Source organism: Schistocerca americana, chromosome 4 (assembly GCF_021461395.2).
Source record: "Schistocerca americana isolate TAMUIC-IGC-003095 chromosome 4, iqSchAmer2.1, whole genome shotgun sequence".
Taxonomy (NCBI): Eukaryota; Metazoa; Arthropoda; class Insecta; order Orthoptera; family Acrididae; genus Schistocerca; species Schistocerca americana.
In genome coordinates this window covers 714,453,356-714,470,976 of record NC_060122.1, presented here as the reverse complement: position 1 = coordinate 714,470,976, position 17,621 = coordinate 714,453,356, and positions in this window count along the sequence as shown.

Below are 17,621 nucleotides of genomic sequence, written 5' to 3'. Positions count from 1 at the left end.
ATAAACTAAATAGGGTATTTCATTGCTTTCTAAACATTGACAATGTGTATTACTCAGCTATGAAAACCTGAACACTTGCCGCAAAGCATACAAAGAACAGTCAAGCCAGGGCTTGGGCAACCATGTAGGTACAAAGGTACAGGGAGGTGGGCTATTGTCCATACTGGCAACTCAATCTCAAAAAGCCAGCAAATACTACTCATAATAATAATTACCATTATGGTAGTTTGACAATACTGTCTGAATTAAGTTAAATAATTCAAATATGCAGCTATGATAACATGCTGCCTGCCTAGTCCGCCATCAATACATTGAACTTTAAAATGTAATTTGTACTATGAGTCGTAGTGGGGTATCTAAAGGATATATTGCATAAATGCTTATCTTTTCCTTCCAGGAGTACTGGAGGATTCTCGAGGATTATTTCAGCCAAATTGCTGAATTCTGTGTATGTTGCTGTCACTTCACAGATTTCTCCAGAGGTTAGTATAATTTAGTTAATATTTTTCTTCTTTGTAGTGCTCATACACATTCAGAATTATTTTTCACACTTCACTGTGTATCATGGGCTTGCTACATGGTATTTGAGATGTTGTGAGAATTTCACTCATGTTCATTCACTTACCATAAGTCACAACAATAGAATATGTATTGGAATAATACAGCATCATACATTGTTAGACTGCACTTGTTGATAGTGCTATTATTTACACTCAGTAACTGTCAGTAAGTGTTGGAGGCAGGGGTAATGTTTTCATGGCTGAGTAATAGTGACTGAAACGAGTGTTGTGACTGTGACAATATTTTAATTTTTTGCTAAGTCCAAAAAACATTTTTATCCTTAAGTTTATTTTTTTCTAGTTACATCTACTGACAGGTTATTTTCTTCATTTGTTAAAGATGTAATATTGTGCTCATGAAATAGAGCAGTACCTATGAAGTAGTTTGCCAGATTATTAAATCACACCAGGAGAGTGGGAAATAATTTTTTAAAAAAGCTTTCTCATTCATAAAAATCCGAAAAGAAAAGCTGAGGAAGAAAAAGTTTTTGAAGAGACTAAAAAACACATGAACATTCATAAATACCTTAAAGGAAATGCTGAGGCAAGTACTTAAGATATTGAATCAGAAGTCAATTTAAAATATAATTTATTTCATGACATTTTTGTAAATGCATTTGAAAACTGCTTCCCCAAGAAAATAGTTAAATATACTCGTAAGAAACCTTGTAACAAACCATGGCTTACTAGGGGTATAAAAATATCTTGTAACTGGAAAAGGGAAATGTATCTGACAGCAAGAAAGAGTAGTGGCCAAGAAACTATCAAACATTATAAAAACTACTGTGTTATATTAAGAAAAGTTATTAAAAAATCCAGAAGTATGTGTATCATGTCTGAAATCAGCAACTCTGGTAATAAAATTAAAACAATTTGGAATATTATTAAAAGAGAAACAGGTCAACCAAGAGCACAGGAAGTATTACCATCAAATTGAATGAAAACTTTACGAACAAAAAGTCAGAAGTTGAAAATATTTTTAATAATCATTTTCTAAATGTTTTGGATATAGTAGGATCCAGGTGTTCATTAGAAGATGCTAGGCTGTTAATGGAAGAGGCCATACCTATGCAATTTGATACAATTGAAATCTCACCCACTTCTCCCTCTGAAATTAGGAAAATAATAAACTTGCTTAAAAGCAAAAACTCACATGGAATTGATGGCATTTCCAGCAAAATACTAAAAGCTTGTTCTCAACAGATAAGTAAGATTCTCAGCCGCCTGTGTAATAGCTCTCTGGAACAGGGCATTTTCTCTGATAGACTGAAATATGCTATTGTTATACCTTTGCATAAAAAGGGGGATAGATCTGATGTCAACAATTACCATCCAATCTCCCTTCTAACAGCTTTATCCAAAATTTTTGAGAAAGTAATGTATTCAAGAGTAGCTTCACATATCTGTAAAAATGAAGTACTAACAAAATGTCAGTTTGGTTTCCAGAAAGGTTTTTCAACAGAAAATGCCATATATGCTTTCACCAATCAAATTTTGAATGATCTGAATAACCGAACACCACCCATTGGGATTTTTTGTGATCTCTCAAAGGCTTTTGATTGTGTAAATCATGAAATTCTGCTAGACAAGCTCAAGTATTGTGGCATGAGTGGGACAGTGCACAAATGGTTTAATTCGTACCTAACTGGAAGAGTGCAGAAAGTTGAAATAAGTAGTTCTCATAATATGCAAATATCAGCACATTCCTCAAACTGGGGGAACTATCAAGAATGGGGTTCCACAAGGGTCAGTCTTGGGTCCTTTGTTGTTCTTAATATATATTAATGACTTGCCATTCTATATTCATGAAGAGGCAAAGTTAGTTCTCTTTGCTGATGATACAAGTATAGTAATCACACCTGACAAACAAGAATTAACTGATGAAATTGTCAGTACTGTCTTTCAGAAAATTACTAAGTGGTTCCTTGTAAATGGACTCTCACTGAACTTTGATAAGACACAGTACATACAGTTCCGTACAGTGAATGGTATGACGCCATTAATAAATATAGACCTTAATCAGAAGCATATAGCTAAGGTAGAATATTCCAAATTTTTAGGTGTGTCCATTGATGAGCGATTAAATTGGAAGAAACACATTGATGATCTGCTGAAACGTTTGAGTTCAGCTACTTACGCAATAAGGGTCATTGCAAATTTTGGTGATAAACATCTTAATAAATTAGCTTACTACACCTATTTTCACTCATTGCTTTCATATGGCATCATATTTTGGGATAATTCATCACTGAGGAATAAAGTATTTATTGCACAAAAGCGTGTAATCAGAATAATAGCTGGAGTCCACCCAAGATCATCCTGCAGACATTTATTTAAGGATCTAGGGATATTCACAGTAGCTTCTCAGTATATATACTCTCTTATGAAATTTGTTATTAACAACCAAACCCAATTCAAAAGTAATAGCAGTGTGCATAACTACAATACTAGGAGAAAGGATGATCTTCACTATTCAAGATTAAATCTAACTTTGGCACAGAAAGGGGTGAATTATACTGGCACTAAAGTCTTTGGTCACTTACCAAATAGTATCAAAAGTCTGACAGATAGCCAACAAGTATTTAAGAAGAAATTAAAAGAATTTCTGAATGACAACTCCTTCTACTCCATAGAGGAATTTTTAGATATGAATTAAGAAAAAAAAAAGAAAAAAAACAAAAAAAATTTAAAAAATAAAATAATGAAAAATAAATAAAATAAAAACACAAAAAATAAAATAGTTATTATATTAACTTAAGTATGTTGTTAAATTAACTTAATTATGTCATGTATTGGAAAATTTGACTCGTTCCACATCATTACGAAATATCGTATTCATGATCCATGGAACTAGTATTAATCTAATCTAATCTAATCTAATCTAATCTAATCATGTGTCAGCCAATATTTCTTTAGATTCTGAATACTAAAAATACACAATCAGTTATTCGAGGTGATCAAACAACCCAGTCCAGTAAATCCTTGCATGAACCTTCTGAGATTTCTTCAGGTCAAAATCAGTATATGACTTCTGTGGTCAGTGAAACTATCAACATACATGAACAAAGGAACACAATGTTTATGATGTAAATGTGAGGCCAAAAGTATTTAATGCAAGAGATATAGATCTCATTACAATAAGCTGACCCTCACAAATATATCTGAATAATTTTCTGGAAGATGAAAATGTGGGTAATTTCTCCTAATTGCACTACACAAGAAAACTATCAAATGAAGACACTATCAGATGATAGTGGCTAGGATATTCAGTATCGAACAACAGTGTCTTTTGCTTTTGTTGTTGACTGTTTGACTTAAAGTCAACTGCTAATTTGACTGCCACTGAGGGTTTCAAAAATTGGAAACATTTAAGTGAAGCTTCAAAAATGCATAAAAATAGTCCTAACCACATAAAGCAATTACTCAATGGACCAAAGCTGAAATCAGGTTTAAATTCAGATTAATTGTTGACAAGGAAGAACAAAGCTAATTTCTAAAGAAAGTTTATGATGGAACAATGGGCTTCAAAGATTGACACACATAACTCCATCATCAGATGCAGTTGTAAAAATATCTCTAATGAGAATACAACCTACTGGAGCAAGACAGCCACCATCAAGAAGTGAGGATTTTTAGTGACCACAAATGATGACAGCAACTCCGTAGTTCATCCCAGAAATGCTCTTCATATGAAAGAAAAAGGAGGCAGAAACAAATAAAGGATTTTTATAGGATAAAAGACAGCGTATTGATAAGCAATAAAACTCTAGGACTTGAGCTAGATACTAGAAACAATGCTCAAAAGGGTGAGTGTTTACCGACAATGAACAGTAAACTGAAATCTGTTACTGTAGTGTAAATGAACTATTGCTCCATTATCAACAAAATTTTCGAATAAGAACATTTTTGTAATGTTGAAAATGTTGTGTTTTATGTGTATCAGAACACTGGATGACAGAAGATCAGGCAGAATATTTTGTTCCTCAAAGTTATACTGTTGGTGACATTATGTGTAGACATTAAAGAAAGAATGGAGGTGAACTAATATTTGTTATAGATAATGTAACTTTTCTAAGAAAGATGTTCACTCTTACTGTACTGAACTACCGTAGACGCAGATCATGCATGTGATTGATTTTCTGATTCATTTCAACTATTCCTAGTTAGTATCTTTTATTATAGTGGGAAATCAGTAATTGTTTAGTAACTTAAATTCTATTGTTGGAATGTAAACAAATATAAATTCTCTACTAATTATAAACATTTGGAGGAACAACTAATTGTATTCTTAAAGGATTAATTTGCCTCTGTTCCAAAACATGTTAGCAAAGCCAGTCCTTAATACTTTCAAAGTAATTAAAAGCTTTGTATGAAATGATAATTAAATAGACACCCTAGCTGCAAGCAGGCGTTGATACACTTCATTGGGGACATGTTGAAAATGTGTGCGCCGACCGGGACTCGAACCCGGGATCTCCTGCTTACATGGAAGACGCTCTATCCATCTGAGCCACCGCGGGCACAGAGGATAGTGCGTCTGCAGGGACTTATCCCTTGCACGCTCCCCGTGAGATCCACATTCCCAACATGTCCACAACACTACATTCGTAGTGCACCTAGTAGATGTTTGCCCATCATACTCATTACTCGTGGCAGATTAATCTACCAAGTCCCGTACGAGTTCGGGCATAGCGTGTGCATTCGCACAAGAAGGTCAAAGGCCGGGAAACCATATTTTTTAACTATATATGACGGTAGTATCTGTTCCCGAAAGAACAGTTACCGTGGATGACCATGCAGCTTTGGTAGAAATGAAATGATAATTAAATAGACACCCTAGCTGCAAGCAGACGTTGATACACTTCATTGGGGACATGTTGAAAATGTGTGGCCCGACCGGGACTGTGGATCTTACGGGGAGCGCGCAAGGGATAAGTCCCTGCAGACGCGCTATCCTCTGTGCCCATGGTGGGTCAGATGGATAGAGCGTCTGCCATGTAAGCAGGAGATCCCAGGTTCGAGTCCCAGTCGGGGCACACATTTTCAACATGTCCCCAATGAAGTGTATTAACGCCTGCTTGCAGCTAGGGTGTCTATTTAATTATCATTTCATTTCTAGCAAAGCTGCATGGTCATCCACGGTAACTGTTCTTTCGGGAACAGATAGTTAAAAGCTTTGTCAAAAGTATTGTTTGTGTAACTATATCATATGTTAATTTTATCCTTTAAACAAATAATTCAGCCTAAGCCTTGTAGTAGAAAAAACTGTTAAAAATAACAAATTTTTCGATGTATTCAGTTAAATTAATGAGTTTAGCTTTAACTGTAATTTCTGTAAATTTAACTTTGAACAATGTGTAGTTTCAGTACCTATTATTGTGAGGTTATATTTGGGCCCAGTTTTTGTTCCCTTGAGAGTCAGTCCATGGCCGAGTTTCAGACAAGAAACCTGTGTTGGTTAGAACAACAGCAAGCTTCAGCTTAACTGTGAAATAAGTGTTACACAATTAGGCTGTGTGTTAAGACAATGACAGTGTCTGCTCCATATGTACCTTTTTGTTCTTTGAGAACTGTGAACTTTTGTGGTTAGGTTTTTACTGCTAGTAGATGTGCAACAGGTAACTATTGTAGTAGTATGTGGATGTTTGCCTGCAACCTATTAATGAGACTTATCAAAAGTTAAACAACAGTGTAATATTGGGGGGTTGTGAAAAGTGAAAGTAAAAGACTGTGAAATGCAACTGTGCATCTGTCAGCTACATCATTTCCAGTAGACAGTAGTTGCACTTGCACCCCGTAATTTTTTTTTTAACCAGTACATCAGCACTGAGGACAATCAACAAAGAAACAAAGTAGGCAATCCGCTACAAATCCCATACATCAAAAACTCATAATGTTGTTTTTGAGAGTGTGTGTGTGTGTGTGTGTGTGTGTGTGTGTGTGTGTGTGTGTGGAGCAGGGGGTGGTATACTGAAATGAATCTGTTCCATCGTGTCACCTGATTAAGAACTGCTTACACTATTTCTCTGTTTAATAATACCATCATATTTTTACAATTTTTCTTTGAAAAATGAATATCTTATTTTTGATGTGGGAGTTTTCAGGATCATTATATTATTTGGTGACTATTATTTATTCTTTTATATTTTTTCTGTTCTATTTTGGAAGTCCGTTTCTTTCATTTTCATGTTACTTTTAAAAGTGTGAAACATAAAGAGCTCTGAGATATCAAAGTGTCTCTGTCGTCCCAAGGAGAGGATCTTCGAGGGAGAAAAAGCAGGGACTAGCAGTGCATTCTTGAAACTGTAGCACTGCAGAAGTTCAGTAAATTTGCAATTCACTCATGCAGTAAAATGATTCATGTATAGCTGTGTTACACATCATTCAGTAATGGTTCTAGTATGCCTTAGTTCCCTACTCCCACACTGGTAAGTCAGTATTTCTCTCTGAATACACAACATTTTGCCATTCAATGATATTCAGTCAAATCACTCCATGACAATGTGGCTGAAACATTCTACAGCTACCACCACACTGATACCAGATTACATCAGCAAAGTGCATACCGTGCATGAGGAGCAATGTCATTTTTGTTCCAATCACATAGTGAAAACTGAGTGTGTTGTTCATCTGCATAGTGATCACATGGACAATGCATAGTGCCAATAATGACTCTCTCAACAATGGATCTCTTATTAGACTTCGAGGTGAATCCACCAAAAGACAGTGCTTCAAATCTGTTTAATCCACATCATCCGTCACATGTGAATCCCACATCTTCTGCATCCTGTCTGTCACATATTGGATACAAGCACTTGCACTCCTTACCAACCTGACTAGTTGGGTCGAACAAACTATTGGCAGCCATCTTATCACATGCTGCGTGCTTATTACAGTGCTGTGGATAATGTTCAATTGGATAGAGCAATGAATCTGCATGCTGTCCAACGCATTCCTTGTGCCAGTGTCTTATCACCCATGTCTACCGTGCTGCACTTGGATTATGAACCATCACTTCCTGTTATCACCCAACCAGTTGTGTATCATGGGCCACTGTCAGCCAGGCTACACTGTGCAACATCTCTGCCACAGATCAAACTGGGCCATGCCCCCTTAAATAATTTAACATATGGGCGCCTACCACAACACAGTGCAACTGTAGTTTCTGTGCCACTTGTGCCTATTAGTCACATTCTGGGTACGAATGTCTAATTTCTGCTTCACTACAACCATTTATGCATCAGTTATATAGCCCAGTAACAACACTATCCCACATAACAAATGCTAACTGGGCCATACAAGTCAGTTGTTCGACTACCAGTGCTACACAAGCTCAAATCTCTCTGCGTAATGCCTCCTCTGATGCCATTTGTGTGCCACAGCCTTGGAGACTCCCGCATACCATAATGTCACACCAGGGGGCACATTATGAACAGCCAGTGGTGACATTGTCACCCATACTGAACCTTCACACATTAGCCCCACAGGCCTCACCTTTGAAGAGTATTAACTACTCCAAACTACTATTTGACAAAGGTCACCAATCACTTTTGTTTGCTGTGGCTGAAAGCATTATCAAGTCAACCATAATTATCAGTGACAGCACAAAACAAGTGAACATCCACTGTCACCTGACACCACTGGCACCAGCTATGAATGATCGTTGATGCTAACCAAGAGAGTCTGTGGAGACTGGCTATCAACTTTCCAACAGACCTGCAGCTCATCATGATAACATATGCTACTGAACCACTTGAGTCATGACTCCTGCTTGCGGATCATCTGTTCTTGGCAATCAGTCATCATCATGACTTTAACATACAGTGCTCAAATGCCCCATGCCCAGCAGATGGCACACTTGGTGCCATGCAAACCATGTTGAACTTCCATGGCAGCTGATGAAGGCAACACCACATGGCACCCACCACCAGTGCCACACCCTGCTACATCACCAATGCCTTCACATTGAGAGTCAGAGAGTATCTTCAATCTGTTGGTTTCATCACCAATACAGGCAAGCCACATGCAAGTCCTGCACTCCCTGCAGATATTTACCAAACGCCAACCAAGGGCCAAATTAGATGGTCTGACCTATATTAATAGCTGAACTCACCTAAGCTACTCCAGTATCACACAGATACAGGACACTCCATTGATGCCACCGTGTGGATGTCTCTTCATTCCTGACCTCACCACCCAAATATACTTTCTAATGGGTACAGGGTCAGACATTAGCTTACTTACAGTCAGTAGCATGCTGATGTTCAAGCCAGCATCATCCTTATGCCTCCACTCAGCTAATGACTCTGGGATCCAGGTATACAGCATGATGTTGAGCACCGTTCACCTGGCAACAAATGTTATGTGTCAATGGGATGCCAACATAATTGATATAATGCAGTTGGTTCTGGGAATCAAATTACTATGTGGCAATCAACGTTTAGAGGATGTAATGCAAGTCACGCTCACACAGCATACGATGAAATATCATGTGGATGCTGTCATCACACCCTCCACACCTATGACCCAGTGTGACATGACCTGCCCTTTAGAATATCACATCTCTAAAGATGCTTATGTAGAGACCCTCTGTAACTGCACTCACACAATAAACTACATGCTTATGATGCATCAAGAAATTTTTGAATGCCAACTGCAATCACAAAAACTAAAATGCAAGACATCTTTTCTTACATCCCGTATCACAACCACAGTTACAGCACTCGCATTGGCATGCAACCACATGCAGTTCTTATCCTCACAGCAGCTGGTTACATCAGACAGGCTGCTTGCCAGCTACATTCATGACAAAGGAGCCACCGTCAACACTTCTGGCATGGGACAAGAATCACGCACATGTTAGTACGGGGCAGCGTGCTGTGTTGACAAATAGTGTTTCTGCTAACTCCATCTCCAGCTCCCTAGTACTCACATTTGAAGTTAAAGAAGGTACAATGCACCACATCAATATGAGAGAAAGTCCACTCAGCAATCACAAAACACACCACCTCTGTGCAGCAGATATGCAGAGCATAAAGAACGCTATTGATGAACTGCTTCAAGTGGGCATTGTGTGACCATGGGACATTGTAGGTCCTCTTCCTAATTGGAAGGCTTCTGATACCTGCCTTTGGCTATTGATACAACATCAAGATAGGTAAAGGCAGTACCCATCCATGATATTACAGCAGAAATGATGGTGCACACATTTACAGAAATGTGGACTGCAAGCTTCTGAATCCCAGAACAGTTCATCATGAACTGTGGCTGGCAGTTTGAGGTGTCCGTCTTCACAGCCCTGTGCCACCTGTGTGGTATCAATCTCACACACACACACACACACACACACACACACACACACACACACACACACACACATCACATCTTATCTCCACCAAAGTCGTTGGCTGGTGAGAAGGTGGCACAGGACTGTGAAGGTGGCTCTGATATGCCACAATGGGTCCTGGTCTGAGACACTACCATGGGTGCTCCTTGGCATTCAGTCCACATACAAAGATGGCATCCAAGCGTCATTTGCTGAGATACTATATAGTGTAACCCTATAACTTCCTGCAGACTTCACATGGTCTACGCTCAACACAGTGCACATGGACCTGCTGACATTAGCGGACCAAGTTTTCACCCATATTCAGAACATGTACATGCTGCCACCGCACAGCCGAATGTCCTCATTCATAAAGACATTCTCCAGCTGGAGTTCGTAATAATATATGACAACACCATCCTTCCAGCCCTTCAGCCACCGTACAAAGGGCCTCGCAAAGTATTGTTTTGTGGTGAACAAACATTTGACACACCAGTGCATGGTACACCAACAACAGTGTTGCTCACAAGGCTCAAAACTGTGTGGGCTCTGCAGGATGATGACACTAAGGCCCCCACAGATATCAAACCACCTGATTCCAACACAGGTAAACAGGCTGCACTGACACCCACAACCTCACCCTTCGTACTAGCACCATCTACTCAGCCATCACAGAACTAGAGTCTATGTCACCTTGTGAATACCTGGTCATAAATCAGGTTGTAGTTCCTGGTAGCAGTCGTGGCAAACAATTGGCTGTAAATGTGGGTGGGTACAACACTATCAACCCAATAATGTGGTCAATGTGCACACATTTGGTCTCAAGGTTTACTTCAGTAAATGTCAGACCCCCTCACTGAAGTAGTTATGTCCATTCCATTTCTTAATTACACAGTTAAGTTTCATTTGCCAGGTACACACATACTGTACCTTCTAATTATATGACAACAGTCACTGTGCAGTATAACTTGACCAACTTACAGCAGTCTCACTCTAATGAATGATACGTGTGGCAATTTTACACTAAAGTTAATAAGCAATCATTGTTAATTGTCCTACTTCACTGTCCACATTCTTATTCATAACCCCACATCATTGCACCATTACATTATTACTGTTTTGACTGACACAGGTTCCATGCTCAAAATCTCGGAACAGACTGCCCTCCAAAATGACGTCAGGCCCAGTGCTTATATAGTTTCGCAAAAATAGTTATTAAAGTTTCACATTGTTAAATCCATAATTTTGATAATTTACAATTAGAACTTTACATCTCATATTAACTCAATAGTGCAGAAAAATTGGTTTTAGTCTCAACTTTACGTTACAGTAAGAGTTTCGACTGAAAAAAATGTTCTTGATGACAAAAACTTAAGACATAGCTAAATAAACAATACCACACATAAAAATGTTAATTACCAGACAATAATTAAGTGCTTATATTCCTATCATTTTAGGAAAATAGCTACATAAATACTTTAAGATTTTTGTGGGTTATTTTCCCAACTTTATCAGTAAATCCGTTTACATATCAACAATGTGACCAGAACAGGAAATAATTACTGTTAGTTAATTGAAGGAGCTTTAGCAAAACCAGTTAATTGAAATGCTTCAAATTAAATAGGAAATTATTCTAACTAATGTAATGTAGCAAAGCTGGGACTAGTCTTATACTTGGAATTACAGAATGACAGCTTCATATCTCTCACTAACACTAATGATAATTAAGAAACAAAAATATCATTTAAGGAGGCAAACAACAAAACAACATGAAAATTGGTCCCAGCTTGCTTTGTTACAAGCTGCACTGGATGTCAACTCGAAATTGCATACCTGCTGCTTCAACACCTGGCGCAATATCACCTATTTGCCATTCACCAGCACGCCCCTCTTACTTCCACAGCAGACAATGAATGCATACATACACCAGAGGCCTCAAATAAGCTCACCATCATTGTATGACAGTCATCCAACACATACTTCAGTGAGAAATGGTCCAAAGATGTCTTGACTGCACATCAGCTATGGCACAGTTAGTCTGGCGATCTCCCCCATCACTTGCTGTTACAGCAACACACAGTGCTTTGCATGAGGGACTCTGGACACATTGAGAGCTTCAGGAGGTCAAAACCTCTGTGATATCCCATGGAGAGGACCTTTAGGAGAGAAAACCAGAGACTTGCACACTTGACATTGTAATGGTGAGGAAGCTCTGTGAATTCACTCTATGCTATAAAAATGTATAATCATGTTGCACACCATTCACTAGTGGTTCTAGTTCACATTAGTGCTCTTCTCACACAAAAATATTAATTATCTTATGAAATTGGATTTTCTTTTTTCATCTGTAACCAGAGGATAATTAAATGTTTATAATTAGCCAAATCAGGAAATTTCATTACCAAAATTATACTTGGAGATATATAATTGTTTTTTTCTCCACACAGTAACTTTGTATACTGATTATTACTTTACTTACAATTGCCAACTTGGAGTTGCTGTAATCTTATGTTACAAACTCTTTGGACCAATGAGGTGTACTATCTTTGATTTTAGTATTATAACTTTTTGGGAAGTCTCTATGTTGGATTGGTGGAGGACAGACACTGGAAGTTAAGTCTGTGATTTGCTTCCAGATTAAATAATGTGAAGTTTTGTATTATGAAATATGTATGGAAAAATTAGACTGTATCAAGAATGTTAATGTTTGTATTACATCAGACGGAGCAGGAGATATAAAACCAATGAATCTTAAAAACAATGTTTAATTGGAAAGTCATCATTTGTAACCACTGTCATTCATTACATACAAGTTGAATTCAAGGTTAGCAGGTTAATGTTCTTTTTGTAAACATGTCAAGACAAGGGGTACTGAAGGAATCGTACTTGGAATTTTATAGGACAATGAGCTGAGGCAACAGTTTGTATGAGGAAGTGAAATTAGTATATATATTGACTACTAATTACTTCTACACTCAACTTAGGATCAGCCCATTACATTTCAGTTCTTCTACTTAAAATATTACGTGTTACTATGTTAGTTGATGCTGACACAAATAGTGAAACTTCATTATACTTATTTAGTTATCATAATGTCTATTGAACTGAGACAACATGGCTGTTAGAGTCTCCAAAATGAAATTCTTGTTTTTATAAAACCCAAAAGGATAATATCTTTCCAGGTCTAAAATAAAGGTGCTGATTAACTGATTTTTCATTGAGTGAGATTCGTTTTGAGAATTATATCATTTCACTTAATTTCACCTATTTTACAAAAGTATGAGGAATCTGGTCCATGATGGGTGATGGCAAGATGTGGGCTCATCTGGGTGAACAGGTGATCAGTACTTGTAACCATAGTCCAGTTACTTTTTCATAACTGTATTCATAACACAATACATGCAAACACTCTAGCAGTCAAGAGCCTGATGGCCAACTGACTTGAATGTAGCAGTAGATGTTTGGGATGTGCAGAGAACTTGGCTGTTATAGCTTGAAGACACAAAAGCTCATCAAATATAAGAAAATGACTGGTAAAACGCAATATTGTTGAAAGCATGAACTATACGAACGGATTCATTGACTGAAATAAATAGGTATTATTGTGGAATACAGTAGAAAATCGAGTTAGGGACAATTCTCTCTCTGCATACAATGTGCCTTGAGATATTTTGGATGCATGAAAAGTCTCCTGATAGTTTCTAGTTTTCTACATCTAAGAGAAGACCACTACCTTGTATCTGTTTGGTAAAGGGAGACTTAGATTTTTGCAAATGAAAGTTAGGTCAGTTGTTGAGTTGGAATAGTAGATGATAACCATCTGTGAATCATTGTAGGAAGGGTTGAATAAGTGCTTTCATTTTCTTGGGACAACAGTTCTATGGAACAACATATGAATGTTTAATGGTAACCTCTATGCAAGTAGTATCATTTCCCCCCCCCCCCCCCCCCCCCCCCCATCAGTCTACTGACTGGTTTGATGCGGCCCGCCACGAATTCCTTTCCTGTGCTAACCTCTTCATCTCAGAGTAGCACTTGCAACCTACGTCCTCAATTATTTGCTTGACGTATTCCAATCTCTGTCTTCCTCTACAGTTTTTACCCTCTACCGCTCCCTCTAGTACCATGGAAGTCATTCCCTCATGTCTTAGCAGATGTCCTATCATCCTGTCCCGTCTCCTTATCAGTGTTTTCCACATATTCCTTTCCTCTCCGATTCTGTGTAGAACCTCCTCATTCCTTACCTTATCAGTCCACCTAATTTTCAACATTCATCTGTGGCACCACATCTCAAATGCTTCGATTCTCTTCTGTTCCGGTTCTCTCACAGTCCATGTTTCACTACCATACAATGCTGTACTCCAGACGTACATCCTCAGAAATTTCTTCCCCAAATTAAGGCCGGTATTTGATATTAGTAGACTTCTCTTGGCCAGAAATGCCTTTTTTGCCATAGCGAGTCTGCTTTTGATGTCGTTCTTGCTCCGTCCGTCATTGGTTATTTTACTGCCTAGGTAGCAGAATTCCTTAACTTCATTGACTTCGTGACCATCAATCCTGACGTTTGTTAAGTTTCTCGCTGTTCTCATTTCTACTACTTCTCATTACCTTCGTCTTTCTCCGATTTACTCTCAAACCATACTGTGTACTCATTAGACTGTTCATTCCGTTCATCAGATCATTTAATTCTTCTTCACTTTCACTCAGGATAGCAATGTCATCAGTGAATCATATCATTGATATCCTTTCACCTTGTATTTTAATTCCACTCCTGAACCTTTCTTTTATTTCCATCATTGCTTCCTTGATGTACAGATCGAAGAGTAGGGGCGAAAGGCTACAGCCTTGTCTTACACCCTTCTTAATACGAGCACTTCGTTCTTGATCATCCACTCTTATTATTCCCTCTTGGTTGTTGTACATATTGTATATGACCCGTCTCTCCCTATAGCTTACCCCTACTTTTTTCAGAATCTCGAACAGCTTGCACCATTTTATATTGTCGAACGCTTTTTCCAGGTCGACAAATCCTATGAAAGTGTCTTGATTTTTCTTTAGCGTTGCTTCCATTATTAGCCGTAACGTCAGAATTGCCTCTCTCATCCCTTTACTTTTCCTAAAGCCAAACTGATCGTCACCTAGCGCATTCTCAATTTTCTTTTCCATTCTTCTGTATATTATTCTTGTAAGCAGCTTCGATGCATGAGCTGTGAAGCTGATTGTGCGATAACTCTCACACTTGTCAGCTCTTGCCGTCTTCGGAATTGTGTGGATGATGCTTTTCCGAAAGTCAAATGGTATATCGCCAGACTCATATATTCTACACACCAACGTGAATAGTCGTTTTGTTGCCACTTCCCCCAATGATTTTAGAAATCATACAACACTTTATTTTTGCACTTGGAAAGCACAGTATAATGTGATCACACATATGTTTACAAACCAAAACATTACAATAGAACTGGCTTCAAAGAGGTTCAGTCTGACAGTCTGAAGAGGCAACTAATGTGTATTGATAGTCACCACTGATCCCTGCCCTTTTCACACCCCACCCCTCCCAGCAATGCAGAGCAGGGGGAAGGGCAAAGGACTGGGTCATCATTGGTGTAAGTGACAGTCTGTTGGGGCTGAGAAGGTGACATCGGATCATTGGACCTGTTGTGTGGAGGCTCAACCGTTATGATGGACATCTCAAAATTGTGCAGTCATTGAGTAGGATGTACAGGATTACCCACTCTAGCAAAGGGCATGGAACAGGTTCATGATTAAGTGTGTCACTGAAGAAGTGGTATGACAATGGTAAGGCATCTGTCTGTGTCAATGAATGAAGTGTTATTGTCTTCATCTGTATCAGGCAGTGTGTTGAAGGTGTGAAGCAGCACTATGTGGACAGTGGAAGGAGCCTCTGGAGAGTACAGGTGAGTGAGGAGGATAAACAGCAGACCATCTCAAAGCTGAAGAGAGAGATCTACAGTGGGATATTTGTGAGACATCAACAAGGAATCTCACAATGCCTGAGTGGGCGGAAGAGGGTGATGGTACTTAAGGCATGCTGGTAGAAACACCCAAGGTGGTAGCAGTCGAGTGAGTTTCCTCATCAAAATAGGTGACCCCCACTGCACCCGCATCACTCTCACTGAAGGGTGAAGCACACAAAACTGCACATGCATCACATTCACTGAGAGGTGGAGCACATGGTGTCAGTTGGTTTGTATTATGTGATAGGGAGTCCATACTGGATGAAGACTCAGAAGAAACCAAAGGGGAGGGAATGGAATCATTCAGGATACATGCTGGTTTCATGTGGTTGAATGACACTGTATGGCATTTGCCTTGGAGACAAATGTTGACAGTGTTCACATCATGGACAACGACCTTGTAGGGGCCAAAATATGGAGACCAAAGGGTGGGCTGAATAGAATTGCCACTAAGCATCATTTACTCACAATGTGGCAACTTTTGTGGAGGAAAACTCGAGGCATAGAGTGACAACTAGGTGCAGGCGGTCGCATGCAGCCCATGTGTGAGCATAAACACTTGACAAAGGTAAACAGATTGGTCAAAAAAGGGGCAGTGTCATCCTCAACAAACTCAGCTCGAAGAAAAAGAGGTTCCCCATACAGATCTTGACCAAAGAGGTGCATACATCATTTCTGAAAGTAGTACAAATCGCTAAGAGGACCCACGGCAGGGCCTTCAATCAGGATGTGTCGTGGCATATAAGAGCAGTTTTTAGAGTCCTGTGCCAACTCTCCACCAGGATGTTACTCTGAAGATGATATACAGTTGTGCAAAATTTGACAGAGCCACACAAATCACACAGTTTAGTGAAAATTAATGACTCAAATCGTCACTCCTGGTCAGTTGTGATGGAAGAGGGGTAGCAAAGGCATGCGAGCCACTTACTCATGAAAGCTCACACTACAGAGCTGGCCATAATGTCAGGTAGAGTGACCACTTTGGCCCACCTGGTTGTGTCATCAATAATTGATAGTATGTACTGACAACCACCTGAAGGGGATAAGGGTCCAATGAGGTTAAGATGAACATGGCAAAATCTGCCCTTAGGGATACTGAACTGACCTAATGGCAGTTGGGCCTGCCGACCAATTTTGCTACGTTGGCAAGGGAGGCAGGCCCCATCCCAAGCGTGCCAGTCTTTGTTAACCCCCCCCCCCCCCCTCCCCCTACATGCAAAATATTCCATGACCAACCTAGTAGTAGCCTTAATGCCAGGGTGGGCTAGGTTATGTAAGCCCAAAAAGACTTCAGAGCAAAGAAGCAAAGAGATGCAGGGACCACAGATCTGGGAGTACCCATTAAAATTGGATATGTCGAGCCAGGAAGATAATGGGATGTACGATCAAGAATGATGAAGGGATGTTGATCAAGTCCTGGACATCTGCATCCAGAGACTATTACATCACGAGTTCATTCAGGTCATTGACAAAAGAGATAGCAAACACATGTGACATGTAGTCTGCCACAACATTGTATGCCCTTTTAATGTAATGAATATCAGTCATGTATGGCATGTCAGGTCCATATGTTGGAAGTGGCAAGAGGGTACACCAAACAAGGGGTTGCAAAGGGCCTCAGTCAGTGGTCAGTGGTCTGTGAACACAGTGACCTCTCGTCCTTCAAAGTCCACTTGGAAATAATGCATAGCCTTGTAAACAACCAGGTGCTCTGTATTGAAGGCAGATCATTTATGATGGGAGGCTGGAAGCTTTTTG